Source organism: Helicoverpa armigera, chromosome 2 (genome assembly GCF_030705265.1).
Source record: "Helicoverpa armigera isolate CAAS_96S chromosome 2, ASM3070526v1, whole genome shotgun sequence".
In the NCBI taxonomy this organism is placed as follows: domain Eukaryota; kingdom Metazoa; phylum Arthropoda; class Insecta; order Lepidoptera; family Noctuidae; genus Helicoverpa; species Helicoverpa armigera.
This window is the reverse complement of record NC_087121.1, coordinates 279,697-302,808: the sequence shown is the minus strand read 5'-3', so window position 1 is coordinate 302,808 and position 23,112 is coordinate 279,697. Positions and strand designations below refer to the sequence as shown.

At 35.5% G+C, this 23,112-nt stretch overlaps 1 long non-coding RNA gene across 1 annotated transcript; it reads right to left on the bottom strand.

The window, feature by feature from the left end:
- Positions 1-301: 301 nt before the first annotated feature.
- Positions 302-1,108, bottom strand: LOC135118908 (uncharacterized). The gene is made up of 2 exons (XR_010277853.1): positions 759-1,108; positions 302-598 (listed from the first exon to the last, which is right to left on the bottom strand). It is a non-coding gene; the product is annotated as an uncharacterized LOC135118908 (long non-coding RNA).
- Positions 1,109-23,112: the final 22,004 nt, after the last annotated feature.

The window sequence follows — 23,112 nt, the reverse complement described above, 5'->3', positions numbered from 1 at the left end:
CTTTGGATTTGTGATAAAACGCATAAGTATTCAAAATGGAAGAGTTCCATTCACCACAATTCATAAAATCGATGTTATTACGATGGAGAAATATTTATTTAAATGATTGTTACTACTTTTATATTAGACAGTTACCTAGCTATCTACATGCCATAAGGCGGGAATCGAACCCGCGGTCTATTACCAAGAAGGCACAGACCATACTAAAAATGTCATTACCACACAAAACAATTTAACAGTTAAAGTAAGGTTTACCAATAACAATGAAAGAGGTTTTCGAGGATGTGCAATCAAAACAATATTTATATTCAATTAAAGGTTTTTAATCATCAATATTTCTCAATAATATATTTATCTAAGAACTGAGCAGGGGGTTCAATTGAATTTTGGTATCTCGCCCAGCTTAAATACCAAATTATAGTCATTATGTGGGCACAACAGCCCACTGTTCTACGCCCAACGATACTATTGCAACAGTAATGCCTGATGGTAGGAGCTTCTTACAAAGTACACAATTGCGTCCAACAGTGCATTGCATCTTATTATGCTCGACTGCTTCAGACCAACACGTCGTACATATAAGGTCATGAGCTTCAACCTGTAATAAATAAATACAATAAAACATTAGTAAATGTCAAGTAACTTGCAATTGTGGCAATTAATTTGAAAACCGAGAAATTGTGTGCTTATGAAAACATAAGTAGGTAGGTAGTAACATTCTTATCAAAATTAGAAAAACACTTTCGTAGACCACTTACCATACGGGGAACAGTCCATTGTTGTATGCAACGAAGTATATCTTCGTTTTCTAATACCAAAGGACCTCCAGCAGATCCACAATTTATACAATATACTATATTCTGCATCCATTGTTGTAATTATAATACAACTAAATTCGATCACAGACAGAGCAATATCCAAAAATGCCAGGAAAATCCAGTCCTTTACACACAGCCGAGTCTACCAAGTACGCAATCTAATCGGAGTCCGTAATCAAGCCAAAGTTGGTAGAATAAAACCATGAAACGCATAGAAAATCACAAAAGAAACGATAGTCGCAAAGCAATCAAACTGACTTCTAGCAAACTGACTGAAGTACACCAGTGTTGCCAATTACGAAAAACTATAATCCTACTCGAATGCCAAGCTAGAAATTCGCGATTTCGCTTAAAACATATAGAATACTAGTTTTTTTCTAGCTAGTCAATTTAGGTATTTAAATGAATAAAGTGTTAGCAACTAATTTTAATAACCGACTTCGGAAAGGAGGTTCTCAATTCGGTCCGTATTTACCGAAATCGCGAAAACTTCCGAAACTGGCAGCACTGGCTGACGGAAACATTTTATGGAACAATAATTGTGACCCAACTTTTTATTTGGAATTTATTTATTTGAAGTGTCCGTGGAAAACTAAAATATGTTTCAAACAATAAAAAATTAAATGAAAATTATAGTATAATTTATATTCACATCGGTTCTTAGGCCAAAATTGAACAATGTCCATTATGAGATGATGATGTCAGTATACATAATAGTTTAAATTGGACCTCCATACTATATGACGAGTGCCGAAGGGTAATAATGTAGTAGGTATTACTGATTGTACAGCGCAATGGCAGAGGTTCTTGCCTAGTTTACTTAATGTAAATTGAACATATCTTCATTCGTACTTAAATAAATCTGCAAAAATCGACTTATTAATAATTTCAGTAAATGGGCATATATTTTAGGTACATAATGTAACGCTGAACTTTGATAAGTCTGCACGTGGAACCAACTTTTTCACACAGAAAATGAACGAGCAAGCTTTTTCAATATATTCTTTCCTTATTTAAAAAGAAAACTCTGCTTGCAAAAAATAACACACTACTTCAAACTTTCTTCGATCTCACCACCACAACAAAACTTAACACAATATTGAACTTCTTTTTTTTCAAAGCGGTTTCTAAAATCTTAGGGTTCAAACCAGCCTGGTATATGGCGTATCATTGATATACATATGCTAAGTTTATAATATTACCAGTCAAACCTGACTTGGCCCTGAGTTTGTTGCACTACAGGCTCATCATTTTCGGTCGAGTCATTAGTTTCCCTTTCATCGAGATTTGGTTTTATGTTTGTACAAATGTTGAGCTGCGGTTTTGCTCGATGTGTATTGATTCAAGATATTTATTTTTCTTTTGCTGTCCATTCTAAATAATATTTGAAAATTTTCTACGATGGTCTAGTACCAAGAAGCGTGAAACTTAGTGGACCTCCTAAAATTAATAATTCTGTAAATTCTTCTTAATAGATTTTAAGTTAATGATTAATTCATTTTATTGCATTTTAATGTTTCGTTAAAATAAAAAAACTAACGGTCAATCAAACAAATATACAATAACCTGTAGATACCTAGTTATTGCCCTAGGTACATCTCCGGCTCCTAGGTACAAACCTAGGTGTTACTCCATTTTCCTTCCTCATTTCCGCAAGAGGCTGTATGTAGAGCACCATGTATCTGAGCACGCATAAACAGGGTGATTCACAAACGACTGGCACTTCAAGCCGCCGCGCCGTCGTGAAGGTCGCACTTTGAAAAATTCTACAACTTACAAAAAGTGGTTTTCGTTAAGGTGTAGTCATCACGGATTTACTTTTAGTTTATTTATTTTATTTTTGAGACAGAGAATTATTGTACTTATTGCAAAAGTAAACTATACTACTACTTAATATTTAGTATTATAGCATTAGCGCTTCTTACTTGCGTGTTAGATAGCTCAGTTATCGAGGAAGACTACATATTACTTTTAATCCGAATGCGAGGAGTAGTTCGTACGCGATGTTAGCGTAACCACTGTTGGAACTTGGACATGGATAAACGGCTTAACTAAATCGGATTTTGTAGTAAAAACTACAGGTTTCCTTACTGATTTCACAGGTGTCTTGTTAGTATAGGTACTTAATGCAATAAAATAACTCTCCAACTAAATAAAAACACATTAAAGACGTGTCTCTGTTAAATTCCATGAAATGACAGCTATAGGTATACATATACATACATACATACAACATGTTATTAATAAAAATAATAGAGTACAAATAGTAACAGGATAGTTTTATAATATCCTGCTACAATCTCCCGCACATGGGATGGCATGTGGGTGAATAACTCCAATATAAAATAGTACAAAAGCGAAACGAAACAGCTCTGTATACAGCCACCCCAAACTAAGCTTAGGCCTAATCACACGCCTTAACAATGGAAAGTTCCAGAATTTTCCGAAGCTTTGAATTTAGAACGCTTCCTCGTGTAAAATACCCTTGAGATACAAAACATTTTGTACTTAATAGATCAAAAACTTTTTATTATGCAAAAATAACCTTTTTTCGACCCCAAACGCCTATCTTACGTCACGGGTAGCTGTTACGTACCTACTGCTAAAAGTTGCACGTGCCGTTAAAAATAGTAGCAATAGAATGTACTAGCAGACTTCCATCAACGCGGAAAACCTCTTCCATTAATTTCATTACATTTCATAGCCAAGAGAGTGGAAAAGTATAACTGACCTTAATTAGATGTCAAAATAATATTTCACAAAAGATATTCTCATTTGATATTGCGACACGTGTAACTGCTGTACTTGAAGTACGGAGCGCTCGCGCGATCGATCCGTCATGTAAACCTGCGTTTTACTTGGTATGGATTACAGGAGAGAATATAACTATTAAATGAATAAGTATCACAGATAATGATTGTATTTACATAAACACAGTAGTTTATGTAAAGAAAATCGTGTTTTAAATATCGCGATAGCTATCTGGAGAAGTCAGCTGTTGGCCTGACAATCATGGCGACTTACTTTTGCAGCATCGAATAAATCTTTTCTGTTGACTTCGCTACTACGTATTTGAAGATTTTTTGGTAACAAAAAAGAGACAAAGTCTTTAAAGTAAAGATAGGCGCAATTATGACCCGGGGAGGAACATATCGTTATTAACAGAAATAAATTCCCTGTAAAAAATGCGGAACTACTTACATTGTGTACACTCTCGCTACTGATTGCGGGACTGTCCCAGGCTATCATAAAAGATCACTTATACTTTTATTGATTAAATACTACTTTATAACTCTGTGTAATTAAAGAATTAAGATCAGGAATTAATTCACTTTTTAATACAATGTCCGCACTTAATTCGCGCAATGTTCACATGAGGAACAATGGTTATAAAAAGTGCAACAGCAAAATGCACTTACATCACTTTGTATAAAAATACAGCAAAATCGTTATGCGTTTAATAATTTTATTTGAAGTCACGTGTAAATGTCGAGCGATGTGACCGAGGCCTTACATTAAATTGCTGTCTAGGAATTAAAAATTTTGGCACATGTATAGTCAATTTACGGGTTCTCGGCTTCAAGAAGGTCACGTTTTGAAAAGGCTTTTTGTTGTGACGTACAGAAACTGGTTGTTCTGTAATTTATTTACATAATTGTTCGATCTATAATCTAGGTGTCGCGTCGTGAAAAATATGCATTGATGACGCAGTGGCTGAGTATTTCACTAGTTGCAGAAAAAAACTGTAAGTGTTACTTTTCCTTAATCCGAATTTCTAGGCCCCACACACTGCATTTAAAATTTTCTGCCCGCAATTGTTGGACTATTTATTTTGAAACTTTTTAATAGACCTGATACCGGCAGTAATGCCCTATCATCTGATGTATGTCGAAGAAAATAAAAAATGAAAACACATTTATCATTTTTTTGGTAAGGAATTATTATACCTCCTCTGGTCATATCCTTCTATACAGAACATGTCATCAACATAGATTTAAAACACATCTATTGATTAAATAGCTCTTATTTCATAGTAAAATCCCCAGTAGAGAGTTTACACGTGCCAAATATTTGTCGCCCAAATAGAGATGAATTGCGTTTGTAAATGTCATCAGTATCTAACTGGAGTTTCCTTGTTTCTTTGACAAAGGCATTACTACTTGTAATTACATATATATTGATCATTTTATAATAAGTATTATACACTATTGGGCGTAATATATTTGTTTAGGCGACTTATATCGACATGCTCTTACCAGGGTTACAACTGACGCAGTGCCCTTAACAACACCCACGTTTTAACTTACCTTGCTTACTACTCGCTTAGTTTATTATTTAAAATGTTCATATGAAATACAAAAAGCTTCTTTAATAACAATAAGAGTAGAGATGAGAATCTTAACTGCCACTGGACTTTAAAATACCTTGAACTTTGACTATGTTACGGTGTTCTGTTTCAAGGCAGTCAGGACTCAACATCGTCATTTAGATCTGAAAAAATATTTTTTTAAACAAATTAATAAAATAAGGATTTCGTTCAATAAGGAATTCACAGCTCGCGTATTTTTTCACAGTCGTAACAGAACTTTGCAACTCTTTTTCCTCAAAATCTATGAATACGTATTGTACGTTGCACGAATTTTGCCAAAAAAACTACTAGTGTAACACGTGACTATAGTCACGTATCACATCGTTTTCACTATCAGTCAGTATGATCTAGTTTTAGGATTACATCATTCAAGATCATCTTGTAAACACAATTTTGGAAACTGTTCCTTTTTTTTTATATATAAGAATAACCTTAGAACCTTATGTCCAATTGCGTAGTTGGGCAGTTATTTCATGATATTTCTACTTCTAAATAAAGTTACTGAGATTACGAGACAGCTACCATAAAAACCTTACATCTAGAAATATCGTCATAAAAGACATAGGAGCAATATATGTCAAGGACCTATTAATTCCTATACGATATTCCGATCAGCTATGCAGTGCGGTTTATCACCAGCCGCCAGATTTGAGCCTTCACACGTTATTCCCCTGCCAGGAGTTAGTATGGCGATCACGTCCAGCTGTCTCGATTACATCGCGCGCCAAGGTCAGGGGCGCAGGAGTTGATGTGGTGACCAGCCGCTATTGTATAGCGAAGTGGTGTTGGGGCAGAAGTATCACTGTGTATCGAGCTGCTAGATGTTCAATTGTTCATATTCATGACAATGAGCATTTGCTCGACATAGCGATGAAGGGGAACTATGTCCCTATTACTTACAGACCTACATGTGATTTTGTGGAAAATAATGTCATCATCATCATCTCTATGCCAAGTTATAAGGAAAGATTGTATGTTGTGTGTAACCCTGAGTATACGGGTGCATCTTCAATTTTGTCCAAGCTGCAATGACCTAAACTGAAATTAGCAAAAAGCCGAAGAATAATCATGATATCATCAAAGTTTCATTGATCTTTAAGGTTGCAATTAAGGCACTGCAATTAAAGCTTCAAATTAATAAAAGTGTTCATCCCATATTTTTGTTAAAACCAGATGTCTAAATCTGTTGCCTAATTATGTTTTGTAGTTTTGAGTTTCTGCACGTCACAAAACCGATACTCTTTCAGGTAAAAATTCAATTCCCAACAAAATTAACCTTCTGAATAATCCTCACATTGGCATCATTAAAATGTAAATGAATTCGGACATCTGCATAATTTCTGATACTATAGATATGACTAACTAGTTCTGGAGCATTTCGTTTGTGGCTTACATTGACTTTATGAAGCCAGTCGCGTTAATCGAGGCTTCATTCACTTGTTTTTTTGTGAATTTTCCTCCGAATCTTTGTTGTAAAGATTTTGCTTAGTTTCTCGGCGTTCCACGCGCTCCTCAAAGAGTTTCAGCAAACCCCAGCGGGGCTCTCCAGAGTCACAGCCTACCGGTGCTGCCGTATTGTTAGAAGCAGTTGCCGTGGCTCCGGTACATAAATGTTTTAACGTGGAACATGGTGGGTTTTAGGCAGTACGTCTGACACTCCCTGTCAGACGTACTGCCTATACCCACCATGTCACGCTGCACCCAATTTGATGAAGTCTGAGCAAAAAGAAAGATGTAGCTTAGTTACATATTTATTAATTTTATGGGTAATGAAATGCATTAGTTCATAACTAAGTAGTTCTAACTTTTACAAATTACTGGTTATTGCAACATAGCATCTACAGGTGTCGCCCAATTGGTCACCTGACAAAGTTGAGGAAAAGCAATGTAAATGATTGTTCCTTCCGAAATTACACGAAAACATAACTATACGTCAACCTGACAGTACATGATATGCATTTATACTACGTTGTTCTAAAACACCAAATAGGTTCTTAGTATTCCTAACCATATGTTATTGTGTCTGCAGTTTTTTTGTTGCACGCCTATGGACCAGCTTTGATTAAAGTTAAGGAAAGCTAATGCAGATAACTTGTTTTATATCAAAGCCAATAAGTATCCGTCTAAACTATCTTTACTCAAATTCGATGTAGTCAAAAGCGTATCCGAATTTTCTATCTATAGCAATCATCCCAAATTGCCCTTATTCTGGTTACTGCTGGTCTTGTGTTTTTGTTTGAATGCGCAAATCTCAGGAACCATCAATCAATCAAGATATTTATTTGTAGCTACTGATCAGATTCATTCAAAATATTTCAGTGCTAGATATCCCATGTCTCGAGGACGGTTATAAGTTACTTTTTATCCCATTGCGTGAAATATTCCAAACGCATCCACTAATCACTATATTTTTTTTTAAACTCTCAACCTTCAGACCTCAATTGACTAGCTTTAAAACCTTTAAAACCAGTGTCAAGGCTGTGTTCAGTAAACAAGCGCTCTTTATCTCAATCTCGGGGCAAACAGTGTGATTACGAAGCACGGTATGTTCCTAAATACAAGTTAACATGACCATTACATAAAACGTAATGCCGCTACGTGACGACAGGTGACGTTACCAAGGAAACTATTTGTTTTTATGTACTATAACGTCATTATCTTCTTCCTTAAAATATTGGCTGGTGAGGTAAACTGCGTATGCTTATGTATGAATTTACGTTTTACTAGTTCTTTCAGACTAGTGATTTTTTTTATTTTTTAACGTTCCGGGAGGCAAAAATCTGTCAGTCGGCTTTCAACTTTCAACGTCTGTCGTACCGGTAGTTGTCAATTGGTTGTTTGTATCCAGAAAATTCGGTAGTGTGTAAATGCTGTTAGTCTATACTAAACTATGTAACTTGTAATACCTTTTCATGAAATGCTAAGAGTATGCATTAGTATTCAAGGCTTTACCTCGAAAACTATCTAAGAAGATAACTTTGTAGAGATATGTCTTTTAGTAAAAAGTAACTTTCGAAGTTTGTTAAATCCATTTTGTTAAATCTAGATAAAATAAAATAAAAAGTCAGGTGGCAAACTGAACAATGCTAAGAAAAAAAAACATTTCATGACTAATTTCTCTGAGTATTTTATTGTTAACAACTTAAACAGAAAAATATGTTCATTTACGAGAAACAGGTGTGCCTACAACAATGCTTGGGGAAAAAATTAGCTCGAAGTTTTTCGTCATTCATAGTACAGGCTTCCTTTTGGAAAACTTTTCCTTGCTCAACTAAGTACAAGGTGAACCGGGTTTTTTTTTATTTCATGCACGTTTTTGGACTATACAGCTTCGTCCACCTGGCTGCTGTTGTTTACTTGTACGTACTAATGTTATAAAAGGATTTTTGTTTGTTTGTTTGTTAGCTCCGAAACTAGTGAAACGAATTGAAAATTCTTTCACACTTCTGGGAAGATACATCATCTCCGGGTTACACAGGCTAAGTATATATTATTTTCCGTTTACGGGAACTATTTTCCTTGGGACGCGAGGGAAAATACGGGAAACAGGTAGTTTACAAAGAAAATTACTTCAAAAAGATTTTTACAGGTGTGTTCAGGTTTCGCAGCAAATAATTTTTCGACTGACTTTCCTACTTCATTTAATCGATTCACCCAAATTCAATGATCTAATCGGAAAAACTTGAATGAATTCGTGTGCAAATTCTTGATAATTTTAGTACCTAAATATTTATTTATAATTTTCCTTTTGAGATTACGCTCTTTTTTTACTTAGCTGCTATTAATTGTTCGAAACTAGTTCCCGCCCGCGATTTTACCCGCGTTCCTACGTAACTGCTTCCCGTTGCTGGATGATGACAATAGCTATCCTATGTCTTTCTCCCGGGTCAAAGCTGACGCCCCTCTAATTTTCAGCCTAATCGGTCCAGCCGTTCAGGTGTGTTGGCGTGACAAAGGAATATAGGGATTAATTTTTATATACATAGGTATAGATGGCCAATCAATCTACAATTTTAGAGACCCAGTATTTTACCACGTAAACGGCAATAGCAGTGAGGGCAAGAAGTCTTTCGCTGAGCAGGTATTGGGGCACACTGGGCAGGAGTTAATAAAAGTCCTTTAGGTACCAATTAGTGCTTATTTGCCTATAGGCACACACGATGACTAGTGTATATGATATTTATGTCCAGAACTAATAGGTAACACTCATATGGAGAATGTGGCTTCGGGTAAACATGCTCTGACGCAAATTCGCCGTAACCGACTTATTTATATGTGTACTTTTATTGTGGTAGGTTAGATTGTAATGCGCTGTTTATTGTTTTTGTGTAAGTTGGTGTAATTTAAATAAATAAAATGTAGGTCAGAAGTACTAGAACTACCTGTAGTAAGAGCACCTGCACACTAACCAGTCCGCCAACAGTTGGTGCGGTGGGTAAAAATAATATTTTAAAGAAAATTGTGAAGGCAATAAATGTTTTTAGAGTAAAAGTAAGGAAGACAAAATCCATTAAAATAGATGACTTTAAGGATTCGGAAGTTTTTTTTTTTTAAGAAACATGGCGGAAATACTAACTGACTAAAGGTTAATCTCTAGATAGCTTGATTGATAGTTAATTAATCACTGCGGCGTTACACGTTCCGATATATTAATAAACATACGTACTAGAATAAATTGTAAATAATTAATTGTTACATTAACAGATAAATAAGCGATTACATCCCAACCAGCAAAAGTTAGTCGTATAGAAGGCCATAGAACGTTTTGTAAAAACTAATCGATGGTCAAATAAAAGGCCAAAGAAGGTGCACCTACAAAGAAAGTGGCGCAATTATATCTCCATTCAGTCTTAAAGTACAACTATAACGATATCAGGCATGACAATTTGGCCCCGTTGCAGTTGATGTAACAGTAACGCAATCTCTATTTGTGGTGACATATAAGCCACCGCAACACTACTAAACACTTTTTAAGAACTGTAGAAGAGTTCATGAATCCATTACAATATTCATCATTCATTCATTTTACATTCGTTCACTCTGCTGCAGTGGCTCAATGTTTTAGAAGAGAAATAAAAGATAAATCAGAAGAGACGAGGAGACCGTGATAAGTTAGATATTATTTTGTAATCGAATTATTCGTCTCTTACGGGGAAAATGACGTGCGCCTGTAATTTTACTGATAAACTATGTACGGGTTTACGACAATATTTGAATGCCCCCTTCGAAGTAATGAGATTTAACTAAAACAATTACGAATTTTAAGCCATAAACATACTTCCAGCTTCCTAAACTCTATTATAGTACTCGTTATCATAGATATTACAACCACCATTACATGAAATTAGGGTTCCGTTTGAGCTTGTTTCTTTGTTTTGTTGTTTGTCCTTATTCCATAATGTGATGAATACTTTTAAAAAGTATTCGACGTCAGAGTTATACTTTTTCGTTATTATTTAATACTCTGAGGTTGTCAATATTGTTTTTTTTTAATTAGCTTGTGTTGTCCCACTGCTGGGCAAAGGTCTCCCCCAAAGGTTGTCAATATAGTGTTGTTTTTTTTCTTTTCCAGTGTAATGTTCTGCAAAATGGTAGTCATTATAGACATCGATAAGTTTTTGACTCGTGACGATTTCAAGCTACTTGCGGAAGTGGAATGGCCGTGGGAAATTACACATTTTCTGTTAAATGAGAATTGTGTTAACTGTGGTTTACATACCAATTCATATTTACCAAGGCACTTCATCATGCGCAAAAAATATATGATATCTTTACCAAGCTTCATTTTTTTCTGGTGTCGGGGCTGCGGTATTATGTCTATTTATGACCACTGCATCCCTGATGAATGTTATTATTGTGATTAATTATTCTACCTATTGGCTAAAACTTTTCGTACTACAAATCCATTAGGTATTTTACTATTTATTAATTATAGAAAAACTAGCTGTTGCCCGCGACTTCGTCTGCGTGGGCAATATAGAATTGTCAAAATACTACATATTTATCCGGTATAATTATGTGTGGCCATTTATCATCATCATCATCCTCCTGCCCTTATCCCAATTTTATTAGGGGTCGTCAATATGTTTTTCTCCTTCCATACTCTTCTATCTGCCGTCGTCTCTCATGTGTGACCTTTATATTTAAATGAACGAAGTAAAGTTTGTGACGTTGTGTAAATCTCTGGACCTAGTCAACTGATTTGGAAAATGATTACGTAAGTATGGGGCGTGAGTAATTCTCACAGGATACAAATTTCTGATAAAGCTGTCATTTGTACATTTTCTGCAGCAACTGCATGTTATCAGAAGCCAGAAAGTCTGTCAAACAATCATACCATGGATAACGTGGTGTCCATGGTATGATTGTTTGACAGTTCACTGGGTTGAGGAGATCATGTAGGTAGTCACTCCAAATAAACTATTGGTACTCAAACAGATTCGGTTTGACTGGAAGCCAACAACCACATAATTGGGGAATAGCTGGGTGGAAGATGACATAGTCATCAGGCAGGCGCATAGTTTCACTACAGGGGGAAACACTTGAGGATTTTCTGTGCACTCACTCACTTTCTTTCTTTCTTCTTTCTATGTTAAGTTGGGATTCCACCGAATTGTTTGAATTAGTTCACGAACAGGCTAATATCTGAAATATAATAATTATGTAGCTTCTCCAGAATTGATGTAAAAAGTTTCTTCGACAGCGGGCTATAGTAGCGTAGTTAATATAACAAACTAAAACAATCTTGTTGATCCTGCAAATATAGTTAGAGAAGCGGGTGTGCATGATGACCACTAAGAGTTGGTAAATACGTTCTGAAGACGTCCAAGTCGCCGAGACCAAAACTAATTCATTACTATTCAAAACTCAAGTGAAAAAAACTAAAAAACGATTATTCAAATTAGGCTGATAATTCAGCAAAACCAAAGGCAGCCCCCAAAACCCCTTCACCACTTCCTATGTGTTTTTGTGAAGGTGGAGAAAAGGATTACCAAGCTCCCAAAGGCCAGGGTATGTGCAACACGTTGCATGGCATCCTGGAAAGTTACGTTATTCTCAGCCATTAGTTTGACTTTTCATTAGAGAATGCAGTCTTCTGTGCATTGAGCAGTGCAGCATTGGGTGCAGCGTAAGGGAGTGTTAGGCTTTGGCTCTGGTGGGCCTCACTGGGGTTTGCAGAATCTCCTAAAGGGGCGCGTGAAATAATGCGCATCGCTGACATGGGCACGTTAGACACGGGTCTCCTAGGAGCCGGATGGTCGACGACCCACTCAAAACTCATCGCCCACGCCTATGTTGGCCGGGAATCGGCTCCCGTGGTTTCTTACCGCAGTGGGAATTTTCAATCGTTCCGCCGCCTCATTCTTTTTCATCCCATTTCTTCTCGCCCCAGACCATGGCTTAAACCTGGGCCGGGTCCGATAGTTCGCACAGTCCACACAGAGGTGATAGTCGGAAACCATCTCCATGAGATCAGAGTTGGGAATAAATGTTTTCAAAAAAATAATAGTACATTTAGCGAAAACACGTTTTATAGCAAGTCTTTGTAACTGAATGATATCAATGATGTAAACGTAGATATATAAAAGGTGTTTTTTTAGACTCAGCTCGGGTCTGATTGTGACTATTCATAATGGAGAACAGTGTATTTGTGATCAGAAGTTGAAAGTAAGTACATACATATGTCTCTGGTATGCGACGCGTAATTTGTACGTTTTCAGGGGCGATAAGGCATTTTACGTGCGTGTGATATTCAATCGAGGAAGCTCTCATTTCTTTAATGTGCACTTTGCGTCTGGGGTTGTTTCTAGAGCTACAGAAACTTAACTCACGCTTAGCAGCGCTTGCGAGAGACATATCTTTATCCTTTCTTTTAGGATCCATAAGCGTTACATGTTTTGCACCACACAAAAAATATTTAAGGTCTACTTAATACTACTCATTTAACGTAAGTTGCTTTTAAGCCTCCACATTAATGGAAGATAAGCTAAAATAAAACCCCAGCTCAATTTGTTTATAAAAAAATGCACAACTCCATCTATGACTTTACATGATAATTAATTAATGTCAAATTTGTTGTATTTTATATACCACAGATGGAGCCGCTTTGACCGTGGCTGAATAATTTTACCCCTGTTGACCGGGATAAAAAGTAGCCTATATGTTAATCCAGGGTATCATCACCTATCTACATACCAAATTTGAATTAAATCTGTCCAGCCGTTTTTGCGTGATTGAATAACAAACTTACATCCATACATTCTCACAAACTTTGACATTTATAATATAAAAAGTAAGATTTTGTAAAGGAGTACTCGATCGAAACCTTATAGGTGTGAATAACAAAACATAAAGAAATATTGATTTTGAATCGACAACATATATCCGCAAAATTCGGATTATGGAGAATTTCGTTAAATTCCAATGGCCCTGACAGACAAAGCGCAGTATGACAGCCATATTTGTCAATAGATATAGATAACAGTAGATAGATCGACCATTATGTGATTTCTGGTGAAGCCAAAAACGAAACACACTTTTTTATGTAGAAGTTATAGTATTTAGAGCTACGTATTAGTATTTATAGCGTTTCTTAATTTTTGGAATCAATTCATAGAAAATGTTAAACATTTTTCAAAGTATCGCTTGTTTTGTTACAAAAATTTGTCTTTTACACATTCGGGGGCCAGCTACATGCCTCTACAGTGGTCAGTTTTTGGCCTCTTATCGCATAAAATTATGTGTCACCTATTGCCTATCTATCAAACGGTAGTGGGTTTCTAAATCTATGACAGCATAAATGACAAAAGGATTGACATCTGCGTACTAATAAAAAAAACCGGCCAAGTGTGAGTCAGACTCGCGCACGAAGGGTTCCGTACCATTATTTATAAATCGGACAAAAAAATCACGTTTGTTGTATCGGAGCACCCCAAAATATTTATTACATTCTAGTTTTCAGTATTTGTTGTTATAGCGTCAATAAAAATACATCATCTGTGAAAATTTTTTTTTCTAACTATCACGGTTCCTTAGATGCAGCCTGGTGACAGACGGACGGACAGACGGACGGACGGACGGACGGACAGACAGAGGAGCGAAAACAATAGAGTCCCGTTTTATCCTTTGGGTACGGAACCCTAAAAACAAAAAAATACAGGATTCAGAAAAAGAAACAGCAAATCTCAAAAGAGGCCGTCTATACCTACTGATTTAACAAAATATTAATAAAAATACGGTTTATCCCTGTTGACCGGGATAAAAAGTAGCCTATATGTTAATCCAGGGTATAACCTATCTACATACCAAATTTCAACCAAATCGGTCCAGCCGTTTTTGCGAGAAAGAATAACAAACATACATCCATACATTCTCACAAACATTCACGTTTATAATATATGTAGGATTAAAATATCTCTTTTTAATTACGTTGTTTTTAGTTTACATAGCAAGGCACACATTGAACCTACGTACCTACATGTCTCCATACGATTAATTTTGTTTACCACACTGCGCCTCGCGCCGCCTCACTCACTCACTACTGTCCCACTGCTGGACACAGGCCTCCTCTCACACGGATTGAGCATTAATCACCACGCTTGCTCAATGCGGGTTGGTGATTTTAGACCTTTAAAGTCCAGGTTTCCTCAAGATGTTTTCCTTCACCTTTTTTATCAGACATTGGTGTCCAAGATACACTTAGAAAGTACATACAAACTTAGAAAAGTTGCATTGGTACTTGCCTGACCTGAAAACTGTCACATCTAGCATCATTGTAACCATTTGAATAATTCTCCATTTCTTCATTGACGTGAACTATATTTTGTACGGAACCATTTTCTATAATTGGGTCTTCAAAAAATATTGGTTGTCGCATTAATTACGCTGAATCAAAACGTCAATATTGTTGTAGAAGAGCGATAGAAGTGCCTTTACGAAACTGAATTAGCATTTAAAAGCATTGCTAGCCTACTTTTATACACGGTAATAATGTTTTAAAAGAGATAAGAGCTCCGTTATACTACTATTGTGTAATAGAGGGACTGTAATAGTTATAAAAAAACAACACTCTTCTAAAGAAGGGCCTTTGTGATAAGTTTATCACTACAACTATAACGAGCGTTAACAACCTTATATATGGCAATTAAGCTACATAAATATAATTTGAAACTCAGTTATATCACCAAATCACTCTGTTGTAGACTTTTTGTGCCCACTATGGTACTATGTACTGTAACGACGATCTAAAATGTCTCAATATCACAATATCGTCCTATTCTTGAGTTGTCATCTCTACTACAACGAAAGACACATTATAGTTCGTTTCGAACCTTTATTGCGCAAATCAGGCGCATTAGGGCGACAGTAAACACTGTTATAAAGTTCTATCGTTGTATACTAGTAACAATGGAGGTTGCTATAACGCCTGACTATAACAGCTATATAATGTTGTGAAGTAAACCTTTACATCAATTCTTAATAGGTCGTTTTTGCTGTATAAACTTATAAAGCCAAAATGTGTTGTCAAACGCTTTTACACAACAGTCAGTCACCACCGAATCCTTTATACATCGTTCACCCAGCTTTTTTGAGATATAAGGTTTGGTTATAGGGCAAAATTGTTGGTTGGGATACATATGTATTGTTATGCGCTTTCCATATAAAGCGTTTCATTAAATCCTTAGGTTTAAATTGATGCAACATCTGACGGAATCTTTCATCTGATTGTGGTCTTGTCAGGAATCAGATTTATTTTCTTTGTAAAACATTTACGCCAATTCAAAATAGCACTTTGGAAAAGTTGCTGGTTGATAGTTCCTTAAAAAGCTTTTAGTCCATCTTTGAGATTGGGAATTATCAGTTGTCAGTGACTTTCATTGACTCAAACCCGCCACGTTACTTCTGGAGCCCTTTGTGTACCAGGGCCGCGGTAACAATCCCTCAGCCCCAGTAGCACTTTTAAGTCCCATTTTTCTACATATTTTGTACGTTACAATGATTACGTAAAAGAACAAAAATACTCATACATATTTATTCCTACTGAACTGTTATGTGATGATCCAATATTGCGCACTAGTATAAATACGGTCAATTCGAGTTGCTGACACCATAAGTGTATGCCATAAACGAGCATAGCAACATGTTTTCCTGTAGCTTTACCTCAAAACACCGCTAAGGACGATATATCCCTATAAATGTAAAATGTCACAAATTATTATTTAAATTATATTTCTCTTACTGACCAGTACTGAGATTTTCCTTGTGAATATATAAATGTGTAGTAAACAGGTATTCTTATATATTATTGTACGGGTAATGAAGTGCATACGTTGTTATGTAATCTTAATTAATTGTCTGTCTGTATGTCAATTACAGTTCCACTTACTTATAATATGGTTATTTAAAACATACAACGAAGTAATATCGTTATGTTTACGGAGCTTAAGTTAGCTACTGCGTAAAAGCTTTAATAAAGAAATACAGTTCATGGTCTCAAACTTACGGCGGGTTGCACTATTTAACGATAACCGAACCAATTTCAGTTGTCACATCGCAGATTTGACCAACGGGTGGCAATACGACCGATTCGACTGGTTATCATTATAGCTAGAGGGTGCAAGTTTACCCATTTCAGTGGTCTGAATAATTAAAATAGTGCTTAGTATCTAAATTCTTAAAAAGACTTTATAAAGAAAACCAACAAAGCACATTTGCGTTGCATAAACATGAATTCCGCGTATATCCATATATCCATCCATAGTTATCGGACATGTCAATTAATAATTTTCTTTCTTAGAAACCTTTGTGTGTTCGCTCTCGACCTTCACGACGGCAGAACATACCTACATACTAAGACTTGCTGTATTTTGGTGCTAAAGGGTTCAGGTAGAAGCACGTGATCCAATGTTTATGTTGTGCCGACGACGAAGAAATGTTTACATTAACAATTTGACGACGAAGCCTTGTTATGGAACATTTTGTGTACTTACTTATTGAAAAAAAATAAAGAAAATTAGGCTTCCAGTCTAATTTGATCGTAAAGTAGAGTTCTATCTTATGAACTGCTTTTTATCATGATATCTATACACTAATTTATATCTTCGTAATAATTATTAGCTTCTGCCAGCGGTTTCCCCCGCATCCCGTGGGAACCTCTGCACGAACCCCGATAAAAATAGCCTATAGCCTTCCTCGATAAATGGTCTATCTAACACCGAAATAATTGTTCAAATCGGACCAGTAGTTCCTGAGATTAGCGCGTTCAAACAAACAAACTCTTCAGCTTTATAATATTAGTATAGATTAACTTAGAGTCTAAAGTCAAGCAAAATGCACTAAGTTCACCACGTGCAACAATTTACCACCACTTATCAGTAGCCACAATTAAGTCAAATGGAGCTCAAACGGCATCAGTGAGAATAACATAAGCTAGTTCATATTATGTAATGTACGACTAGTTACTTATAATATACACCTATACACGTAGGTATAGAAAACTGGCAACACCCACATATTTATATGCGATGTTATTGATAGTACCAGTGCATATAGCATACCTAGTGCATATAGCGTTATGCAACACTTATGCGCCATTAACGCGGCTAGATAATGTTTATTTTAGCTATTATTGATGTGTAAAATGGAAAAAACAAATTTTTTGTTTGGTGATATCTGCCTTGCAAATTCAGGAGCAATAATTCTTAATTCATAACCAATTTTTTATTGATATAAAAATTTGCAAAGTGCGAGATAGACTCGCACATGTTAAAAGTCAAAGGTTTACCGGTTTAGTAATTAGGTATACCGTTATCTATAAAACGAGCAAAAGATCGAGTTTGTTATAGCTAAAGCTGCAACAGAAATACATGTGAAAATTGAATGAAATGTTCAACTATCTATCGCGGTTCATTAGATACAGCCTGTTGACGGACGGATAGACAGACAGACAGCGAAGTTTTAGTCTCGTCTTGTCTTTGAATACAGAACTCTAAAATAAATCTTGTGGTGTGAGTTATATGTACATAACCTCGTCCTTAAAGCCAATTAAAGACCATTTAAAATCAGTCTAAATAAAAGTCAAAGAGTCATCTCTTTGTTATATCAATCATACCTCAAGAACAAACCTAACTTAGTACCTATATGACAAACCTGACGTGCTAAAATGCAAAGCTACCTGTGCTCAAAAAGGTACAAAAAATCGTACCTAAACTTGTTATACCCTTACCGGTAATTCAGGTATCAAGTCCAAGGTTAGGCGGTCACTCTCAAAACATTCACCCATATGTTTTAAAATTTAGGGCTGAGTACACTGGTAACATAAGCGTCAGTTTTCCTAAAACGACCGTTTAATATGACTTCTCTGTACAATTTTGAAAGGAAACAGTTGTTTATAGGAGAACGGAAGATGATGTTATTGGTGTCTTGGGCCTTAATATTGAAAGGGCACTTTTTGAACATATATACAAGGTTTGTTAGAGGTGTGAGTCATAGTATTGAAAATATAGTCACCAAAAAGTGTTAAAATTGATGGTTAATAAACGGACAGGAAAATGAGTTTTTATGTAATAAATTAATCTTATACTATGGTGACTCACTTCTGTCTACTTATATTTTTCATAGATGATATAATAATTTTACTATTTTATGTAAATAATTTATTAAAAAAACTGGGCATTCAACTGCGGTTTTCCCTAAAAAAAGTAATACTTTAAATATTAACATTTTAGCTACATTAGTCATCCGAGCTATTATTTTTACTTCAGGTATCAGACAATTATTGTCTGTAGCTGTAAAAAATCTCACAACCAGTGACTCTTATGAATTATAAGTGTAAGTAGGCTGGAGAGATAATGAGCTGGTGGAAAGACGAAGTTGGGTAGGAAAAAACACACATAATGGCACGATTCAAGCCCAAAAATGTGAAAATAAACATAAATTACGACACTGCATATCGCACAATCAAGTTTTATTATAAAACAAAGACAAAATGATTTGTATTAAAAGGTTTTATTGTTATTCAATGAACCGATTTGATTGGAACAATTAATGGTATAATTCGGAGAATGCAATATTTATTCCCGGATCTGATCGATCACTTAATATCGATTTAATAATCGTAGATTGCTGAGATCTCATATTATACTAGTTAACTTTGCAGTTTTCATGAAAAAATAATTATTGGAAGGTTGCATATAACTATTACATCTATCTATATAAATAAAAATGAATTGTTGTTTGTTAGTCTGATTAAAACTTGAGAACGGCTGGGCTGATTTTGGTTTTAAAATTTTTGTAGAGGTCCAGGGAAGGTTTGAACGATACGAAGTTCGCGGGATCAGCTAGTAGTAAAATAAAAATATAGTTAATTTAAACTTTTCTAAAATATAGCTTTTCTTATTGATTAAAACTTTAATCCAAGTTAAAACGATACTATTAGCATGTCATTCGAATGCACATTGTATATCAATGCGCACGCGCCGTTGCTAATAGCTTCGTCTGAACAACTGAATCATTGCATTTCCTATTACTGGCTGCTATGAGACGAGGGGAAGATTTAGCCTACGCATTATGTTACTACATGATGCAATTTCTTCGATAATTTTCATTTGTATCAGAAACAATTTTCCATGTCAAAGTAAAAGTTTTATTAATTTATGTAGATCAAACGCAACACATTACATTATTAAATATTCCCATATTATTAAACCATTTTTCTTTTCTTTTTTTCTAATTCCTCAGGTTATTCCATTTGACTTTTCACCTCTGGAACACTATCATTATTACAAACTTGGTTTTTCTAAAAGGCAAGTAAAATAACCCATGCATTACCTATACTTGACTATAGAACTACTCATCATTTGCCTAGCTTTTTTTCAACCACATCGCGTGTTTATTTGTGGTTATATTCGTTTCTTATCTACCTAATCATTGTTCATTTGCAAATTAAACCTAGCCATTGTTCACAGTCTAACCCCTTGATATAATAGGAAGTTCTATAACTCTACATTATATAGGTACAGTCAACTTCAGGTCAGTGGTAACAGTTTTATAGGAAAATCGTACTTATTACTATTGAGTTAAGGTGCATGATAGTTACCACTGATGTGCTGTGTACTGTACTACCCACAACAATAATTACACCCCTAACTGGTACCAAACACCAACCAACATAGTTTGGAAAAAGGCTCGTGAGATGATGATGACCAAACATTTTTGGTCCCTCGCATTTTGAAAATTTAATTCTTGCTATACACACACGCTAGACATACATGAGCGTACATAAATCAACAACAATTCACTAAAAGAATGCAACCTACAAAAACCTGCTTCAATAATTAATTACCAGTCCTTTGTATATCCACAATAGTATAGATATTGTTTAATATAACATATATATGTTATTACATACAGGTATATTATATTACTCATGTTCTAGTAATTAAGAGGGTGCTCCGAACGCTGCGAGCTCGCGGGCACTTATTAAGTGCTATTACAATCATGTCTTATCTATGTATAATGTATATTACAAGATATAGCTAATGTAAGGTGTTGTTGTGTTATGTAATCAGTGGGGATCTTGTTTACAGTGTAAAGGAGCAAAGGTTAGGCGTTTTAGTTACCTGAGTGATTAGGTTTTAGTGCCAACATTGTCTCCTATTAAGTTAGTTACAGAGATCCTTCTCTGACATCCATAGAAAATCTTCACATTTTCTATTAACTACTACAAAATCGTTATATTAACTTCTAATGAATCATCCAAAAAAAAAAACAAAAAACTCTCACTCTCAATAATCATCTAGATGACTCACTTATTATCCTTGAACATAATCTCTTTCCTTCATATAATGAAAAGGTCACATATATAAAATATCTAACTCTTATCTCATACATACGACACACTATCAAAACCCACCAATCACAGCTCACCAAGTTAGTGCAACCACGTGTATCCATTGAGTTCGCTACAGATTGCGCAACATTCCTGTACCATGCGCAGACGCATACAAGCAAATGGGAAATCCTTTATGATCGTATAACTGTTTTAACTTCGTAGAACCTCCTTTATCCTTGTATAACTCAAGGTCGACCAGATAACACACGATTTTAATACCATTTTAGGGTTCCGTTCGAATCAAAAAACTTTTCTTCCGTAATGTAACACTTCTTTTTCTGTTCAACTTCAAAGTAAGTTTGTATGTATGTAGTCTGAACAAGTAGTATATTAGCTTCAGTATAAACGTAATAAAATAAAGGTGTATTTTCTTATTATGTTAATTATATTCCAAAACCATGTCCAACTTTTAGGAGGTAAATATGTAAATTAAATAATGAGTCACCCATGTCTTACACCGATTAATTGATAAAGATCGTCAATAAATTAAGCGTATTAACACATTTATTAGTATGTATTATTTATTCAGTCCTAATTTCAAATAATATTCACTATATGCATTGTAAAAATAAATAAAAATGCAGGAAAAACGAACACACCACGATCGTTTCGACGTAAAGAGATAAGAAACTATCACACAGTATTAAAACAGTCTATTCATCGCGTTACATCGAGAGGAAAAATATTACCAAAAAGTCATGATCTACGGAACCATGGCATGTGAAGCCTGAAGTATCAAGTATTTTATTTATTTGCAAAAAACACCGGCTTTCTACCCGGGGATAGCCCGTTATTAGTATTCTCGTCGATCAGGCAGACCTTGAAATATTCGTCTTTCTTTCATCTGGTAAAACCCAGGAGTCGTTCAATGAAACAATTTAGTTTAATCACGTGAGGAATCTTGTTTAGATTATACAGAGATAGTGCGAGCGACAATTAGTTATGCAACTGCATTATTGCAACTGGTAAATTAGGGACACCTACTCGAATTAGTGCTGTTCTTCTGGGTCATTTTATAGGACATTGTGAACTGGAAAAGTATGATGTGATGTGATGTGATGCTTTTCTAGAGTTTTCTACATACAGTTCAAATCCATTCTCAACGCATCACTAAAAGCTATTGAAACCGAGCACTTGCTCTGAGTATGATAGTGTGCAAGTTTAACCACCACAAGTTGTGTCCGAATTGTCATCAAATTACCTTTCCAGCTTAAGGTGCTTTTGAGGGAGTGTAAGACTTCTACTGTCTACACCCTACGTGGGCGGTCCCATAATGAATTGGCCTAACTATGAACTAATGGAGGAAATGAGACTAAACCGATTTTATTTTTCAATATAATCAAAATGAATACCAATACACTTCTAACATCTGCGAATTAACATTTCTTCACCTTTTTAATAGTAATCACAATTTCACCCCAAAAAATTCAGCCTATTGCCTTTCTAGGGGGCTTTTCATCCTCATAACGCCATTCCATTGACTCGCGCTTGCTTTGTGGATCATTATACAAAATCATAGTTTCATCACTAGCGGCTCGATCACATCTTTGAATTTTCCTCTACAAAGATCCCAAAACTCTGAAACGCAACGCCCGTCTCTGTACCGCTGAAAGAAGTTTCGGTACCCATCTTGCACTCACTTTTTTCATGTGAAGATGTTCATGGAGCGCATGATGAAAAATACTTTTAGGGAGCCCAAGGCTAGCTGGAATTTCTCTAATCTTCAAACGGCGGTCACACCGAACCTCCTCTTCTATAGGAGCAATTGTTTCGGAAGTGAGCACTTCCACAGGCCAACCGTCATACCCAATGTCTTCAATGGTTTCTCTCCCGAGGCGAAACTTTTTAACCAAATTTTTCTCTGTGTTATAGAAGGGGACAGATTCCTTTTACACGCCATCCATTAATTATTTTATTCGCGCAGGGGATAAACCTGCTTTAAACAGAAACTTTATGAGACTTCAATACTCAGTTTTCGACATTTGGAAAAAATACGCGACTCTCGTCATTCAAATGCCTACTAAACTAAAACT